The 17,063-nt window shown below is 42.3% G+C and overlaps 1 long non-coding RNA gene across 15 annotated transcripts in view; it reads right to left on the minus strand.

Moving 5' to 3' along the window:
- LOC143669987 (uncharacterized) overlaps window positions 1-17,063 on the minus strand; it is a 224,485-nt gene that overhangs the window by 200,503 nt on the left and 6,919 nt on the right. The window contains exon 4 of one of the 15 annotated variants that reach the window (XR_013169188.1): window positions 3,295-3,502. The exons of 12 other annotated variants lie outside the window; for them this stretch is intronic. This is a non-coding gene — a long non-coding RNA (uncharacterized LOC143669987). Of the gene's footprint in view, window positions 1-3,294; window positions 3,503-7,414; window positions 8,048-17,063 lie in introns of those variants that run through there. 2 more of the 15 variants (XR_013169192.1, XR_013169189.1) reach the window with 2 other exon arrangements.

A 17,063-nucleotide genomic window follows, 5' to 3' on the forward strand; every position in this document is an offset into this window, starting at 1 on the left:
GGCCGCAGGGGCAGCTTCGGCTTTACGCCACATCCTCTCTTTGAAGCTTTGAGCGACTTTATTCTGCAATGAAGAGGGGATACCTACATATCCGCTGCACCGAGGCGCGTGGGTGGGGAGACGAGAAATGACTGCCTGCGGCTGGGCCCGTCACAGCCACATTTAATCTAAAGACTTCATTACGGGCAAAGTATCCCGCCTCCCGATGGCCTCCCGTGAGCAAAAAGACCCATCTGCGACAGCCTTAGTGCAGTGGGCTCTGTGTGCAGATGATAACCGGGGGGTGTGGAGGTCCGTGCAGATCACATTCCTGTCTTGGCAATTATTGCTCATTTTAGGACACTGAAATGGTCCTGTTTTATTACTGAGAGTTACTAAGAATGAACTGGCTGGTTCCACTGCAAGGGATTCGGCTTTGGCCTTAGTTGAGACAGACTCTCCTTCCTGCCTTCCTCCCATGCTCTGCCCCAAAAGCCTGGCTGACCCCCAAAGCCCACCCTGAAGTGGTAGCTTGCCCAGGTGTGGCAAGGTGTGTACCTGTATGAAAGACTTCTCCTGCGAGGGGCTAGGTCACTTTGGGAGGTCACTTCTAGGGAGCCATTCCATGCAGTGAAGTTGCATGGATCCTCAATATACAGTCCCTGGACCTCCTGCATCTTTATCCCCAAGAGAGCTGTGAAATACAGATTCCCAGGCCCCATCCCCCTCCGACTAAATTGGAATCTCTGGTGTGGCATCTCAGGACCTTTATTATAAAACAAGCTCCCCAGGCATTTCCTATGCAGATTTGAGTTGGAAGCATTTCTCTTTTGCCATGTTAGGAATTCACTAAGTGAATTGTTGAATGAATAAATGCCAACTAATTCCTGCTAAGGTATTCACCAATATCAGCGATTACCAATTCCTCCCAAGGGGGAGGTTGGCAGGTTTTAAAACAAACTGTCAGAGATCCCAGCTGTGAGGATGGGAGCTCTGCCTACATCTCCTCAAATTGCCTCCCAGGCCCACTATTCATACACCCACGACCACTTGAAAAGATGTGTCATAGAGCTGCCATTTTCTCAACACCTACCGGGTACCTACCAGGCACTTTGCAAGCGTTATCTCAATTTTGTATCAACATGCAATGTAGATAATACAATTCCCAGTTTACAAACAAGAAAAATGGGACTCATCAAGGTGAAGAAATTTGCCTCTTCTTATGGCTACAGAGTTTCAAGGTCCCAATTCAAATCCAATCACTTAGACCCCAAAGCATTCCTGGCCCTACCACATCCACTAACATCTATTTCATAAATTCAAAATGGCATCAGAATCATAAACTAGTAGGACACACAAGGATCTCTGGGCTTGTCTCATAAAACCTTATTCATAAGGAAGAGGCTTAAAAGTATAAACCTGAGGTTCCCTCATGTATTTTGTGTGGGTTGCTTAAGTGCTTTTAAGAAATGTGAATTGGTCAACATTTAAAACATCAAAATCCACACTTTTTGCCTCTCAAAAAAAAAGCAAAAGATTTGTAATCCTAGGTCCCATTCCTAGGTTTGGGTAATGGTTAATGGTACAGGTTTTGGAATCCACAGAGCTGGGTTTGAGTTCTGCCTCTAGTCCTTTTTGGCTGTGTGACCATCGATTAGTCACTTAACCTTTCTGGCCTCTTTTCCTCAACTGTAGAGTGGATATATTAATAGTATATGCAATGAGATAATATATACTTAGTGCCAGATATCTCATGCTTAATAAGTATGAGTCAAAATAAGCTTCGAGGGGGTGGGTCTTGACCCTGGAAAAAACTCCTAGCACAGGATGGAGCCAAAACTCACCCCCAGATCCCTGATTCCAATTCCTAAGCAAGCTGCTTCCACTGACACCCATCCCACCCACCTCCAACCTCCTCCATGAAGCACCCAGGTAGCCTAGCAGGCAATGAGAAAACCTTACCTTCCTAAATGACTTAGGCTGTGATATCTGGATTACATCATCTTGTTTCAAGAGACAAAGCAGTCATAGTATAAAGAATACTGAATCAAAATCCAAATTCTAGTTTTATCTGGCTTCTTGAGCCAGAAACAACTCACTTGACCTCGCTGGGCCTCAGTTTTCTCATCTGTAAGATGGGAAATATGTCTTTTACACCAGAATCATTGACGAGCTCAATGCATAGCAGGTATTTGACAAGGGCTAGGTATTTTCCTTACACAGTCTGAGCAAAGGGCATGGTATCACCCTGAAGGAGCTTTTACTTGCTGAGGCTGCTGGTTGAGCATCCCCCACCCCCTTCTTCACCAAAAGCTTCTACCTACCAAACTGCCTGGGACAAGCATATCATCTGGCGAGAATTCCCTCCACCCTGGATGAAACTAGAAAGATAATAGATTTGTCAACTCTCCTTCAAGCCACCACCTTCTTGTTTGCACTTGTCATTATAACAAACCCTTTCTTCATTTCAACATCTTTGCTAACATGCCTCAGTTTCTAAATACCGAGCTCGATCACCGTGACACTTCGTAAGACTTCTGTACTTCTTTGTAATTTCTAAGGGCTACTTGGTCTCATCGATAAAATATCTCTCAAAGTAGAATGGGTGGGCTCAAAGTGGTAGGATGGGCTCGTGGTTTTTCTGTCCTAAGGCATGCTGATTTTGCTAAGGGACCTATTTTCCATATCTGACTGTTCTGACCTACTGTTGTCCTCACCTCAATAGTGTCTTGTCCTGATTCAGAGGACCCCAATCTGATCTTGTGAAGTTTACCTGAATCTCCAGCCTATGCAGGGAAGAGAGAATGTTCATATTTTTTCTTGATACCATTATGATTCCTTAGCTGTGTCTATTAAATCGTTCAAATCAGATATTCATTCGTCACCAAAAAAGCAATAAACATATACTCCATTAAAGAAAGGTGCTCCAGGCACTGGCCATGCAGAGCTATTGAGCATTTGAAATGTGGCTAGTCTGAATTATGAAACATAATAAGTGTAGAAAAAAACACACAAGTTTTAAAAGAGTTGGTATGAAGAATAAGAATGTAAAATATCTCATTACTAATTTTTAAATTGATTACGTCTTGAAATGACAATTTGAATAAACTGGGTTACATAAAATGTGTTATTAAAATTAATTTTCATTTATCTTTTCAAATGGAAACTCCTAGAACATTTTAATAAAAGTGCTAAGACATTTGAAATTGCATATGGGGCCCACATTTGTTTCTATTGGAAGGCATGATAAAGAAGGAAAATCGAAGCACAAGAATATTTTTAAAGCAATTTTATTGAGATATATTCACACACCATACAAACCATCCAAAGTAGCAAGAGTAATTTTAAGTGACCTACTCTAGGCTCCAAGGAGAATCAGAGCCAAAAGCAGTGTCCAGCAGCCTAGGTAGGACTCAACCCACTAAAGATGTATAACCAGATGAGATAGGAATGGCACAAGCTGGCATTACTCTTTGAAAACATCTCTCCAATACTGAAATATTCATCCATCGCTTTGCATCTCCTGAAAAAGAATCATGTAGAGATGAAGTCAACCCAGAGTACCAGTAGAAGTCCACGCACCTACAAGAGTCTTAAAAGGTAAACTAAATGACTTACGAATTTTCCATCTCTAATGTCTGAAACAGTCATAAGAGGACACTTTACTTCCACAACCATGTTAGAGCATAGATGATTAAGAAAAATAGTGAGGCTCATATGACAAATATTTTCACTCTGCTATCTCTTCTTTGTCAACAACAGTTGTAAGATTGGTAGTCACTCAACAAATTCACAAATGATGTCATCAAAGGTATTGAAAAGAGCCTTATCTTGCAGAGAGATTCACTTGGATGTGTGTGCATTGCATCTGAGTGAAAATAGGAGGAGATGTTAGGGAACCTTGAGTGCTTTTGTCCCTCCCTTGAGGAGGTGACCTCCACACATGAGGCCACCTTGGAGTGAAGAGAGCAACAACTTCCAGTGTGGCCAACTTCACTGACCACATGCCCCACCGAGAGGCCCCTCTCTGATCTAGATCCTCCCTGTGCCCTCAAACCCTCAACCTAATCAGAGACATTCAGAAAAGACCCCTGTCTCATCCTCTTGCAAAGTCACAGCTGTCTTCCTTATCATCTAAGGGTCCCTGCCGTGATAGCCTCAACAGAATAAGCAGGAACCAGGATGGAAGAATAAAACAAAAGTTGGTCTTAGAGCAGCCTAAGGGGCCATCACTTCAGGTCACAGGACATTCATTAGGTTCTTTCCAAAACTTGTTTCTTCTTCCTTTACATATGACTAGAACAAAGTAATTAATCACTTCAGTAAAAAGGAGGGAAGATAAAGAAGGAAGGACTTCCAGACTCATTCCAAAAAGATGTCAAAGCAGCAAGAAAAAGAACAGAAACGTGATGAAAAATAAGACTCATGAGCTCAAAAAAGCAGAGCAGCTCATAGCTGGCTGGGCTCATGCTTCAAGCCTCAAAATGGTATTTAAAACACCAAAATGAATAAATAGCTATGATGACTTAATTCATTATATTTAAAAATTGATACTCCTATTAAGGACACAAAGGCATTCACGGATGTTTGTATTTTGCCCCTGTTTTCTGTTTTAAAAGGCAGAAAAGATGACATTTTGAAATATTTTAATTAAAAAAAAATTAATGTTTCTTCACTTGAAGGGGGTGAGCCTCAGTTACCTTACCATTCACTGACTCTCTTTCCCCCCAACAATAGCCAACAAAAGAGGCTTTGTTAGAGAAAGATATTTATGATGGTCACGGAACATATGTCTCAGTAATCCCTGGACAGAAGTCAGTTGTTTCTCTCGCAGGAAGGAGACCCTAACAAGCCTCCCTGTACCCTGAGCATGACAATTATGCAGTGGTCACATGCGCCAGCATCCCAGTGAGTCTTGCCCAAGGCAGAGTAAACCCCCTTGGCTGGCAAAGCTTCCTGAACCGGGCCCCCACTCCGCTCAGTGGAGCAGATGGGCCACCCCTGAGGGAAAGGAAGCCCTTCTGAGCTCCTCCTGTCTGCCTTCTCCTCCAAGGGGCTCTACTATAAAAAACAAATTAAACAGCCATTGTTTCTTTCCTTGGTGAAGCTGGCATCGTAACATCCTGCTTTCCAAGCAAAGGATGTTTCCTGTACTGCCTGGTGGCGCCTGCTACTGCTCCCAGCAATAAGAAAAAAGAAATGCTTTCCACTAGGGAACAAAATAGTTCTTAACTTCCAAGCCTTCCTTTTGAGATGTTGTCTTTTTTTTTTTTCACTATGACGCATAATACACACCTGAAAAGGGCTTTCTTTTTAAGTCTCGCATTCTTCTCTGTGCCTTGGGAAATGTTGTCACTGGCTTTACAAATAAGCTTAGGTGTTGTAATCGGAGGAGACCCAAAGGCTGGCCCTCAAATCTCTCCCTTTACCTGCTAGCGTGCGTAATATTCCCCAACGAAAGACGTATTTCCCTGTTTCCAGGAATCCTTCTAACATGTGAAGTAGTTACCCTGCCCCCAATGCAAAGAAGAAAACAAAATACTTTCTTAAAATACAAGCAGCTGTGAATAAAAGAATAAAGATATATGGAGTATGCAAAAGGCAAGAAACTGATGGGGATGGAGGGAGGGAAGAAAGTGAAATGCATCATTTGTCCTCAAGCAGCTTTTGGTCCCTGTGGGATAGAAACAAAATTGGGACAAAGGGAAGAGGAGAGAGAAATAGAGAGAGAAAGTGAGAGAGAGGGGGAGGGAGGAAGCAAGCTGTATTTCTCACATCATAGCATTTATATCACTGTATTACAGTGGCTTTTGTGATAGCTGTCCCTCCCCTTACCATACACTCCAGTATCTAGAATGCATTTCAGGCTTCTATTTGTTATATTAACCTTTTTTCAAATTCTGCTTTTACTGAAGTCTACCACTTAACAACTCACCCGAAAGCTAAGGCACCCTGAAGGCTATTTCTTGTCATGCCCCCTTGCCAGTCTCCAAAGATGAGCAGGCAGCACCCTTTTTAAGGGACAAGCTGGGATCCCCCTTTACACACTTAGATCTGGTCCTAGAAATGCCTTTTTCCATTGGTCTCTCCAGCTGATGCAATTGATAAGTTAAAAGGAACAACCCCCCCACACAGTTGATTGCACTTCAGTAACCTTAAGGCAGAAAGATTCAGCATTTCAAATATAAACTGCAGGGAAAGCTACCAGGTACAGGGTACTAAGGAAGAACATTTCTATGAAAATGAGTCCGAGAAGGAAAAATATCACTGAACAGTAGGTTTTAAGCCAATAAAAATTTTTCAAAATAATTTACTCTTCCATTGTTAGAGAGAAGACTAGATGGGATATTTTAAAAACTGGTTTCTGGAAAGCAAAGTGTACCCTTGGGACATTTCACACTTACTTAGTGCCATAAACCATTAGTAAACTCAGGTTTCCCACGTCGGCTCTCACATTAAAATTTTCAAAATGAAACACTGGTACACATTTTCAGAACGGCTTCTTTCCAGTATGGTCAAGTGGACCTGTTCTCAGAAATGGAGAAAATAAAAGACCAAAACAGGAAGTGAGGCCATGACAGTCGAAGAGAATGTGCTGGATGCTGTGGAAGGATGAGGAAGTTTCCATGGGGAAGCTTGGTCCTCTCCCCATCAACCCATGACCTCTGACAGTCCTGGCATCAAGTGGCCAGCTGGTACTGTGACCGCAGAGGCTCATTCCCATGCTTACTGCCTCCGCTTGATTCCCACATTGTGGGAAATGCAGATTTCATTAGTTCCTGATGGCCTCTGCAACAAATGACTGCAAATTTAGTGGCTTAAACAATACAAATGTATTATCTTACAATTTGGGAGGTCTGGCATGGGTCTCACAGAGCTAAAATCCAGGTGTCAGCAGGGTGGCATTTCTCTGGAAACATGAAGGGAAAAATCTGTTTCCTTGTCTTTCCCACCTTCTAGAAGCTGTCCACATCCCTCGGTTCGTGATCCTTTCCTCCATCTTCAAAACCAGCAAGGGCAGACGGAGTCCTTCTCACACTGAACACTCTGGCCACTTAATCTTCTGCCTCCCTCTTCCCCTTTTAAGAACCCTTGTGATTAGGCTCACATAATCCAGGACAATCTCTGTATTTGAAGGCCAACTGGTTAGCACATTTAATTGCAACTGCAACCTTAATTCCCCCTTGCCATGTAACACAGCATTCATAGATTCCAGGGATTAGAACATAAATACCGCTGGGGGTACAGCGGGGGGGAAAGGAAGGGGTTGATTATTCTGCCTCCCACACAAACTAAGCAAAATGAAAAGTCAAAGCTGAACAGCAGGTCCTGTAGACTAACAAGCATGAAAATATCTTGAAAACACCCCCAATAAACGCTAAGTGCTAGGTCAAAGGCAAAGAAGCTAAGTATAACAGTGATTCAGGGCAGGAAAACTCACTGCGGGCTTTCTGGCTACGTAGGTTGTTAATGAAAACCAAAAGCAGAATGCAGGGTTCCAAATGATTTTTGATCTAGGTAGATTGGGAGGAACCCCGTGAAGTCAAAAGGTTCCCATCACTGTGCACTGGCTATGCCATAGGTCTCTACACTTTTCTGATAAAACCGTTTGATGCAACATCAAAAAAGAACGACATAAACCAACATGAAGCACGTTATCAACCGTTGCAAACATTTCGCATTGTTTTTTAAAGAGTCCATGGTTTTTACAGTATTTACTCGATTCCGGTCTCCACCTCCTTCAACTCTGAGTCACTGCTGGAAAGTGTTTACCATCTTGACAGCTCAGGAGGCAAAGTTCTCACATATCCCAGTAAACAGAAGATCTTTTTTTGGCAAGGGCTTGCTCATAGCAAAACCGCAATCCCACTACAACTGGACGTTGAAAATATGACAAATATCTGGTGCCCATTTGGGGGAGAGTGCAGTGGGTTCACCCTGGAGACAGTTTGAGGGACATATCTTTGCATACAGAGTGAGACCCTGGGGCCTCTCAAGTGCCAAGTCACTTCTTATCCATGTCCACCTTCCCGGCAGTCCTTGGAGGTAGGAAGTACATCCATCCCTGCTAAACAAAAAGGCACTTGAATTTACAGAAAAGCTGAGATGTAAGTCAGAGTTTTTCTACTGTGCTTGACTGCCACTCATCTCATCATCTCTTTGCAACCAAGTAGGACTGTGCCCACTTCCTTTCTGACAGATGGTTCTATTATTCCTACAGCATCACAGAGAAGACAGATTTCCTGGCTGTGATATAAACAGTATGTATATGTTATCTGGATATGCAATTGAGTGTCAGTAAAAACTTCTTTCTGGATTTCTCTCTAAATTTCCCCAAACACTGTATTTCAATATTTTTAGTTGTTTATTTTTTAATGAAATGCAGTATCCATAAACTCACATCTCTCTGTTTATTTCTATCTATTTATGTATCTATCTCTATCTCCCTTCCTTCTTCTGTCTCACTCATTATTTCTTCTCTTCTTCAAAAATTCATTCCAATGTGTTATGTCACATCCACCTTTGTGGAATTACCTTTGGAAGAGGTAAATTCCCTTCCCTAGCAGGTTCTTGGGTTCTTCCTCTTCTTAAACCACCTCATTCTTTATGCTCTAACACTCTCTGGCCAAGCAGTCTCAGGTTTAATAAACTTCCCTTTTCTGATACAGCTTACGGCTCTGTTCTCAGGTCAAACCATGGTCAGCTACCCGTGACTTCAAGGCCCACGATTGTTCCTGCCCTACTGATCTCTGACTTTTTCCCCCTTTGCTTTTGTTAATTTCATCCACATTTTTAACATTCTACCCAAAATGTTCTCATGGGGAGATTTTTTTTTCCCCCATACACCCACTCCCCTCCAACCTACCCCATCTGGTAAACGCCTCTTATCTTCCAAAATTTCCATCTGCCCGCGACATCGTCACAACCGCTCTAACAAGTATGCACTTTACGCTAGGGTGGTGGGGGTATGTGAATAATTCCAGGTAGCAGCTTTTCTGAATAAGATCCAGAAAAATGGTTTAACATGATAACTCATGAATGTAAATTCATGCGCGATTGGGAATGTGCTAATCAGTGGAGACTTTTCCCTCCTCCTCAGAGGGGGATTTTACCCTGCCAAAGGAAAGAAAATCAAGACACTTAATTCACTTAGCTGCAGAGGTGTGTAATACCTTTCCTGTAAGAATTCTTGCAAAGTAGGAGCTTTGTTCAAAAGGCTTTTGTGTTAGAGAACGTTCCCTAAGTTCAGAAACATGGTTAAAATAAGCCTGGGAGCTGAGGCAAGAAGAGGAGAGAACTGACTGATCATTTTATTTGAAGAGTCAGATAGGTGAGGGAAGAAAGGTTTGTATTAGGATCAGAAGGTATGGGAGGCAGTGCCGACTAGTCTAGAAAACTAAGATTAACTTTATGTATAGAGGAGAGGGAGGAGAATAGAGCCTCACCCTAAAGCTTGCTTTGGTTAAACTCACGTGTGTTAACCACACTGTCTGGGAGTGGTTACTGTCCAGAAGATAAAAGTGTTTTGTTTCCATCTCGAAATGCTTGGGGAAAATATCAAATGGGAAAACTGGACTAGTAAAATGCAGAACCTAGTAGGGGTAACCCTAAACTATCATGTGCCAGGCATGACTCATGCATGTAAAAATTACTGTAACCTGGCAACAAAAATATTTTTATGCCTATTTTACAGTTATGGAAGCTAAGGTTATACCAGCTAAGAAGTTCGTAGAGCCAGGACTCAAAGCTAGCTCTGCCTAATTGTAAAGTTGATATATTCCCTTCCCTTTTTGACTGGAACAGAGAAGTCAACATACAGACTTCCAATAGGAAGCCTGCTTATTCCTACTTTTAGGAACCAATATAAATGAATCAATTAAATATAGTTATACTTTCACATCACAGGGGTGATTGATGCGACCCCAGCGAGGTGAAAAATCCATGCAACATTTTTTAGCCCTCCTTTGTACCAGAAGAGAAGTCTGAATTCTTTTCTTTCTCTTTTATGGGGTGTTTACCATATCTTATTTTAAAATTTGGGTTAAAGACTCTTGTTCCTTTATTTTCAAGAGGCAGCCCATGAACAGGGAAATCAAGCAAATACCAAAGACATTTTTTGTGAAGTTAAAGCCTTGTCACTAGGACAGACTGCAAACAGTGTCCTGCCATTTCTAAGCCATGCCTGAAAACACTGTGTCATCAGTGTTTGCCAGCAGCAGCATGTCCAGCTGCCAACTTCTAGCAGCTGCTAGAAGGCAGAAAATCCTGGAAGATACCAAGGCCACTGGCCAAGCTACTCCCTGAGAGCCTTTTGCACCCCTTCGGAGGAGAGCAATGGGGGCCCAGAGGAGAAGAGGGCTGGGTGTGGGGGTGGTCGGTGCATCCGGGAGAAGCTTCACATAGAATCAGGAAAGGCCAGACTTCACCAAATAATGGCATCCTACTGCCATTCTGAGTTTCTAAAGTATTTCCATGTCATCTGCTGGCCTGTGCATGTTGTCTGCAAAACTCCCAGAGAATTCCAATTTAATTTCTTATGCTGACCTGCAAGATATCAAAACCACGATGGGGAAAGTTGCAATGCAGAAGCGATAACTGTACTTTGCTCCACGGAGTCCCTTTAAACACTGATATTGTCAGGCCGTTCTTCTTGAGGTTCAGATGGTAAATTCAACATTATTACTACTCAAAAAGAAATTTTCAGCTTCCAGCACAGAAGAAACACTTCTTCGTGCGAGATAGACCACACTGACAATTTCTGATACGTTTGCAAATCACCGGGGCCGATGGCTTAGCGTGCCTGGCTGCACATCAGAATCACCTGGGGAATTTTTTTAAATCAGTGCCCAGCTCCATGCATAGGAAGTCTGTTCAGGAGGTCTGGGGCAGGGCTCGGAAATCTGTATTTAAGAAAAATTCCTCGGATGATTTTGATGTGTAGCCAGGGCCGGTACCCACCGACGCAGAACAAAAAAAGCAGACTTCAGATTTCCTCTTTATTCTGTATTTGCAAAAGCAATCACAATGCAATCAAAGAGAGTCACATGCACTTGTTCCAGAGCCCTTCCAGACCAACACAATGTAGCCACAGAATAGTGGGTTTTTTTTTTTAAAGTAAAGGCCAAAGCGAAGCATAAACCGGGACATGAAAGTCACCAGATGTGAATATATTCTGCCTGATTTTAAGAGATTGCAACTGGAAATGGCTTAAATACTAGAGGGAGGACTGTGAGGTGACAGATGAAGAGTGCAGCACCAGGTAGGGGGGCTGCCTGCTCTGACAATCCCACCCGGTCCTTAATCCAGCCCCACCTCTTCTCTGTTCTGGGAAATGCTGCAAGGTTTCTTTGGCACAACTGCTCTCTGGCTATACCTGAACTGGAATTCTCATTTCAATCCAAGCTTAATCCTTTAAAAAGATGAGTCTCAAATGTTATCCTTTTTATAACCACTAAATTCAACATTAATACCCCAAAGTTCCATGTTCAGAAACTCATCATCATAATCATCACCAATTTCCATACAAGGCCTGAGCCGTAAGCCCCCAATGCACAGACTGCTGGGAGAAGACAGACACCATTTCCCATGGCCATAAAATGACAGGAAAAAAATGGTACATCTTTGTTATTCTTTCAGTTACAGTAATCTGAAGACTGTGTTTCGAAGCCAGGGATCTCCTAAAACTAGAGCTGCATCTACCTGCTACTCCACTCTGGGATCCACTAGGTATTGCAGAAGTTGTTTTGTTTTGTTTTTTGATGTCTTATGGTAGTGCTGCTTAAAGAGTTTATAGTATATATTTGGTGTTCACAGAAGGATAGAAAAACAGGCGTCCCATAGACAGGGCTGGGTTGTAAGCTTATAGGGTCCTATAAACTCAACAGATAAGGCTCTGGAGCAAACATGCCATGGACTCCAACAGCCCCTTCCTCTAAGGGGCAGAGGAGATTCTGGCAGCTTCTCCCTGGAGATAATGCAACCCGCTCTGCTGCCTAAGCAGGGAAGTGAGGGAAATGTCTCAAAGAAAGGAAGGGTGAGTAGAGTAATAAGTGAAGGATGAGTAAGAATTCCCCAGACAAAACTGAAGGTGGGGTTTCTAGGTGAAGAGGCCAGCATGTGAGAAGGGACATAGTCATTCCTGAAAATATAAAATGCAACATGGTCAAAAGGTGGTGAGAAAGCTCCGGAGTTAGAGATAACGTTGGAGAGGGAAAGCCTCAGCTGATAGAAATGAGCCTTGTAAACCACAGAATTTAGGCCTTATTCTAGAGGCCAGAGCATACAACTGAGGGGTTTTAAGTAGAAAATTTTCATTCTAGAAAGATTTTTCTGATTCAGAGACTGGATTGAAAGGGGGTAGACCCAGCAGTAGGAGGCCAGTTAGGAGGTCAGGCAGGTGAGAATGGCAGTGAGGATGAGAGCATGGGAATTTTGTAGACAGAGAGGAATTAACATAGCCTGCAGATATTCAGAAGGGTTTGTCAGCATGACATGAGGGTTGATTTTATTTAGTAGGAAGGGGTAAATAAGAGAGAGAGAGCCAAATGACTCCCAAAGGAAGATTCTAGGGCCATCTTGGATCTGTTAAGTTTGTGGAGCCTCTGACATCCAAATGGAGTTGTCATGTAGGCAAGTGACCAATAGGCCAGGAACTCCTTCAGGCCATTTCCCTTCTCTCCTGTCAGGCCAAACTCCCAGCCCAGTTAATTGGCTCTCTTATCACCTCTTTATATTTCTCCCCAAGTGACAAATAACTGTCACTGGAAAATTCACTAGGAAAAGTTAATGCAACGAGGCAAATGGCCAGGGGTATATTGGTAAGTGTTTTACAATTGCTTACACCACCCCCCTCAAAAAAAAAAACACAAAGACCTGCTTTGCAGTATTTGCCAGTTTCCATGGTGTAAATATTCCCACTATGGCCAAGGTAAGCTACTGATGTGACATCAATGAATATGGAGTTGGGAAGAGATGTGCAGAATCAGTTTTGGCAAGCCAGTGCAAGCCAGCTCCAGCACCCCATTGAAGAGGTCCATGCAAACTTAAATAAATAAAAAACTCTAGGGCAGAGTCCAAACCTCACTGGGCCACCAACCAATTCTAAATGATCCCCACTCTCTAAGACCTGTCTCCTACAAAAGTTCTAAATGATAACAATTGTTTGGTGCCTATCAGAAGCTAAGTTGAACTCCTAGTTTGATCCCTGTTCTCTAACACAAGAGTTAGCAAATTGACACACCTAGGGCCAAATTTGACTAGCTGCTTGTCTTTTTATAGCTCATGAGTTGAGAGTGATTTTTATATTTTTAAATGTTGTATTTTAAATGGTCATATTAGTACCTACATAATGGCCTTGATTTTTGCCTCTTTGCCCTATAATCTCCAAAGGCTAAAATATTCACCATCTGGCCCTTAAAATAAAAAAATGTGTTGACCCCTGCTCTAAGGGGTTCAGATGACAAAGCTAATTTTGTCTCCTAAAACCTTTTTTGGACCACCATAAGAAGTTCAATCGGTTTTTTTCCCCTGCCACTTCACCGAGACCTTGCCCATCTCCTCAGACTGGGCAGCGACCATGCCAGAATTAGGAGGTCAGATTTAATTGGCCTCACCTGCCTCAAGATTGTCAGCCTCTTGTTCCATGTTAGACTAATCTTGGGAGCCTCTGGCTGTTCCCTCCATTGCTGGATTGGGATGAAGCACGAAACCACAGGGTATAAAATCCAGCTTTCCCAAGGCGGAAATATGCAATCTGGGAGTGTAAGAACTTAACTCTCCATGGGACAGGCTCTGCCCTCTGGGAGATAAAAGGTGGAGGACAGCCATCCAATAAACTCCTCCTCTCCTCCTTCATCTGGACTACTCTGAAGCATGATATTTCTCTGTGTCCTGATTAAAATCATCCCATGTAGACAAGCAACTTGCTGGGTTTCTTATGAAGCAGTGGCAGTTTAGTAATGCACCTTCTCTGCCTTATTTTCCTTTCCCCTCATTCTGGCCACCTGGGAATTATGCCTCTTTATAGGGCATTAGCACTTCAGCTATGCATTAAGCTCTTTTTTTCTAGAAACTTAGCTAAGAAATCCCGATAGGTTATTATTTTTGAAAATCCATCCATGTCCCTTAAAAAAATTGGGTCACCATACCATACCACCTGAACAGCCTCAAAAGGCACAGGGTTAAAAAAAAAAAAAAAAAAGGTGGTAAAGCAGTTTTTCAGAAAACTGCGAAAGACAGAAGTATATGATTCCATTTTTCTAGCCATAGGATGCAGTGGAATATAAAGATAAAAATTAGTAACAACTCAAAAAAAATGGTCAGAGACAAAAACCCAGTAAGGAAAGACTCATTCAGTGAACTGTCTCAGTGGAGACCAAGAAACACCTATGATTCAGCACATTTGGGTTGCAGAATGGCCTCTGAGGTGAGGCTTGAGCAAACCAGCCAGAACAGATCTTCCTTCTTCATTGAACAAGAAAACTGAGGAAAAAATTTTATGTGGGACAGAAAGGAAAGGAAAATGGAAAGCCAGGGAGCAAAATAGAAATCAACTGTAGAAACCCAACAAATGTGTTAAGCTGAATTAAGTGAGTTTTAGACAATGTGACTGTGACTGAGTATCCATCTGCAACTTTTCCACATATCTGCCCTTTGTGTCCTATTATTCCACCCATCATGACTGCCTTGCCTTCTATAAGGATCTGGGCTGTGCTTAAGAGACATTTTCTAAGAAGGATGACAAGCTTTGGAGGATAGCAGTGGTACATCTTTAACAACACATCCTTCATGGAAAAAGGGGGACTCTGAGCCCATTTTGCCATCTTCTTTTCCATAGCTTTTAGCCTCTTCTGTTAAACTCCACATTGGGGATTGAATGATGTCCTCCACAAAAGGCATGTCCAGGTCCCAACCCCTATACCTCTGGTGTGAAACCATTGTAAATAGGACGTTTTGGTGAGGTTACTTCAGTTAAGGTGTGACCCAAGTAAAACAAGATGGGTCTTAAACCTCATAGAGAAAATTGCAGAGAGAGGAGACATGGGGAACAGTCAGAAGCTGGAAGTCAACAGAACTCAAAAGAAAAAGGAGAAGATGCCACCATGTTCACTGCCAGTGACAGAAAAGCTAACAACCAAGGATCGCCTGCAGCCAGCCCCAGAAATGCAGTCTTTAGGGAGAAAGCATTGCCATGCTGATGCCTCCACTTTGGACTTCTCCTAGCCTCAAACCCAAGAGTCAATAAATTCCCATTGCTTAAGTTATCCCATTGTATGCTATTTGTTTTAGCAACCAGGAAGCTGAAGCATTCTATTAAGTATTATTTACCTTGATTCAAGATGAAGATCCTAGAACCTAACAAAGCTCCAAATCTCTGAACTAGGCATTTAAGCAGCAGTGTGCTAACACCCAAAACAAGTTCCTGACACAGTAGATGCATAATAAATGTTTGTTCAAGAAATGATGAATGTAGGGCCAGTCTTTGAATGCCTTTTTATCCTTTTGGGTAATATGGATATTACCCAAAATATGGATAATGGGAAATATGGATTTCAATGGCCTTCCAGAGGAATCAAGCAATTTCTTCCATTGAGAAAAGAGTGATGAGAGACTTAACATATTGACCTCATTAGAGTACATGATTTAAAATTATACCAATTGGGCTAAGAAGTCAAAAATATCAGAGGTGAGAGCTCTTTGGCTGCCTCTTTGCTCAGATAATCACTTGATGCATCTCAAGGACTAAGTGAAATAAGGTTTGTAAATCATTTAGCACAATGTCTCTGGCACATAGTAAGGGCAAAATAGGTATTAGTTGCTATGATGGATTTTCCTATCATCAGTATTGCCGTTGTGGTAATTACTTATATATTAGTTATTTAAGTGAAATAATTATGTCAGCCATCGCATCTCATCCCTTGAGTGAACCCCAGCTAAATAAAAGCCTTCTGGTAATCCTTTATCCAGACCCACACAGGGTTTATCCAGAGCCGCACAGGAGATGATTTTCAAACACAATCATACAATTTAAGCTTTAGAAACTGGGGAGGTATTAGGAGTGCTTTCTATTTAATAAATGCATTTCAGATTTTACAGGGGGATAACCTTCACTGAACCCAGGACTGAACTTTCCTGGAGGACAGAAAACAGTTGGCCATGAATGCTCTGCACACCTAGAATTAAGGAAAGACAAGCACAGCCCTGAGCCCAGTACACCCTCCCCTTGCATGTCTGCCTGGTCTCCTCAGGGAGGATTTAACCTTGTCACTGTTCTGGCAGACATTTGTGGCCTCCCATGTCCAACCTTCCTTCACTCGAATTGTTCCAAGCTTCAAAAAGTGTTCTAAAATCACTAAGAGAACAAGATCAGGTAGGGCTCTGATCCTTTGGCCTTATTGACACAATATAGCAGTATGCTGGGTAAATTCATGGCATTTGAAAAACCAGGGCAAAATTTTGAATTTCCATAATGCCTGTCAATATCCATAGTAGCCATTTAAACTTTTGTGTCCATACCTGACCAATACATACTATATTACCTGATCCTGTAACACAGGTCATGCATGTTTTAGTTCACTTAACCCTGCTGAAATGCAATATACCAGAAGTGAACTGGCTTTCAGCAATAGGAATTTATTAGTTTACATGCTCACAGTTCTGAGGCTGTGAAGAGCAAGGCATTGTCAAGACGATACCTGGCAAAGCACAGGCAGCATCTGTTAGTCTCCCCATTCTGTTCCAGATTTCATTGCTTCCAGCTTCTGGCTTCAGTGACTTCCTCTCTGTTTCTGTGGCTTTTTCCCTCAGCTTCTGTGCTCTTCACTGTCTTTCTCTTTTCATCTTGCTTGTACAAGACTCCAGTAGAAGAATTAAGACCTACCTGGGGCATGCCTCAACTGAAATAACGTAATCAAAAGGTCCTACCCTCAATAGGTTCACATCCACAGGAGTGGATTAACTGTAAGAACATAATTTTGTGGGGTCCATAAAGCCTGCAACCATCACAATGCATTAACACAAGTTTAAATGATGCCAGTGGAATTCTACCAGGGATTCATTAAGGCAGAATGCGCAGGTAGTTCCTC

Source organism: Tamandua tetradactyla, chromosome 26, assembly GCF_023851605.1.
Source record: "Tamandua tetradactyla isolate mTamTet1 chromosome 26, mTamTet1.pri, whole genome shotgun sequence".
In the NCBI taxonomy this organism is placed as follows: Eukaryota; Metazoa; Chordata; class Mammalia; order Pilosa; family Myrmecophagidae; genus Tamandua; species Tamandua tetradactyla.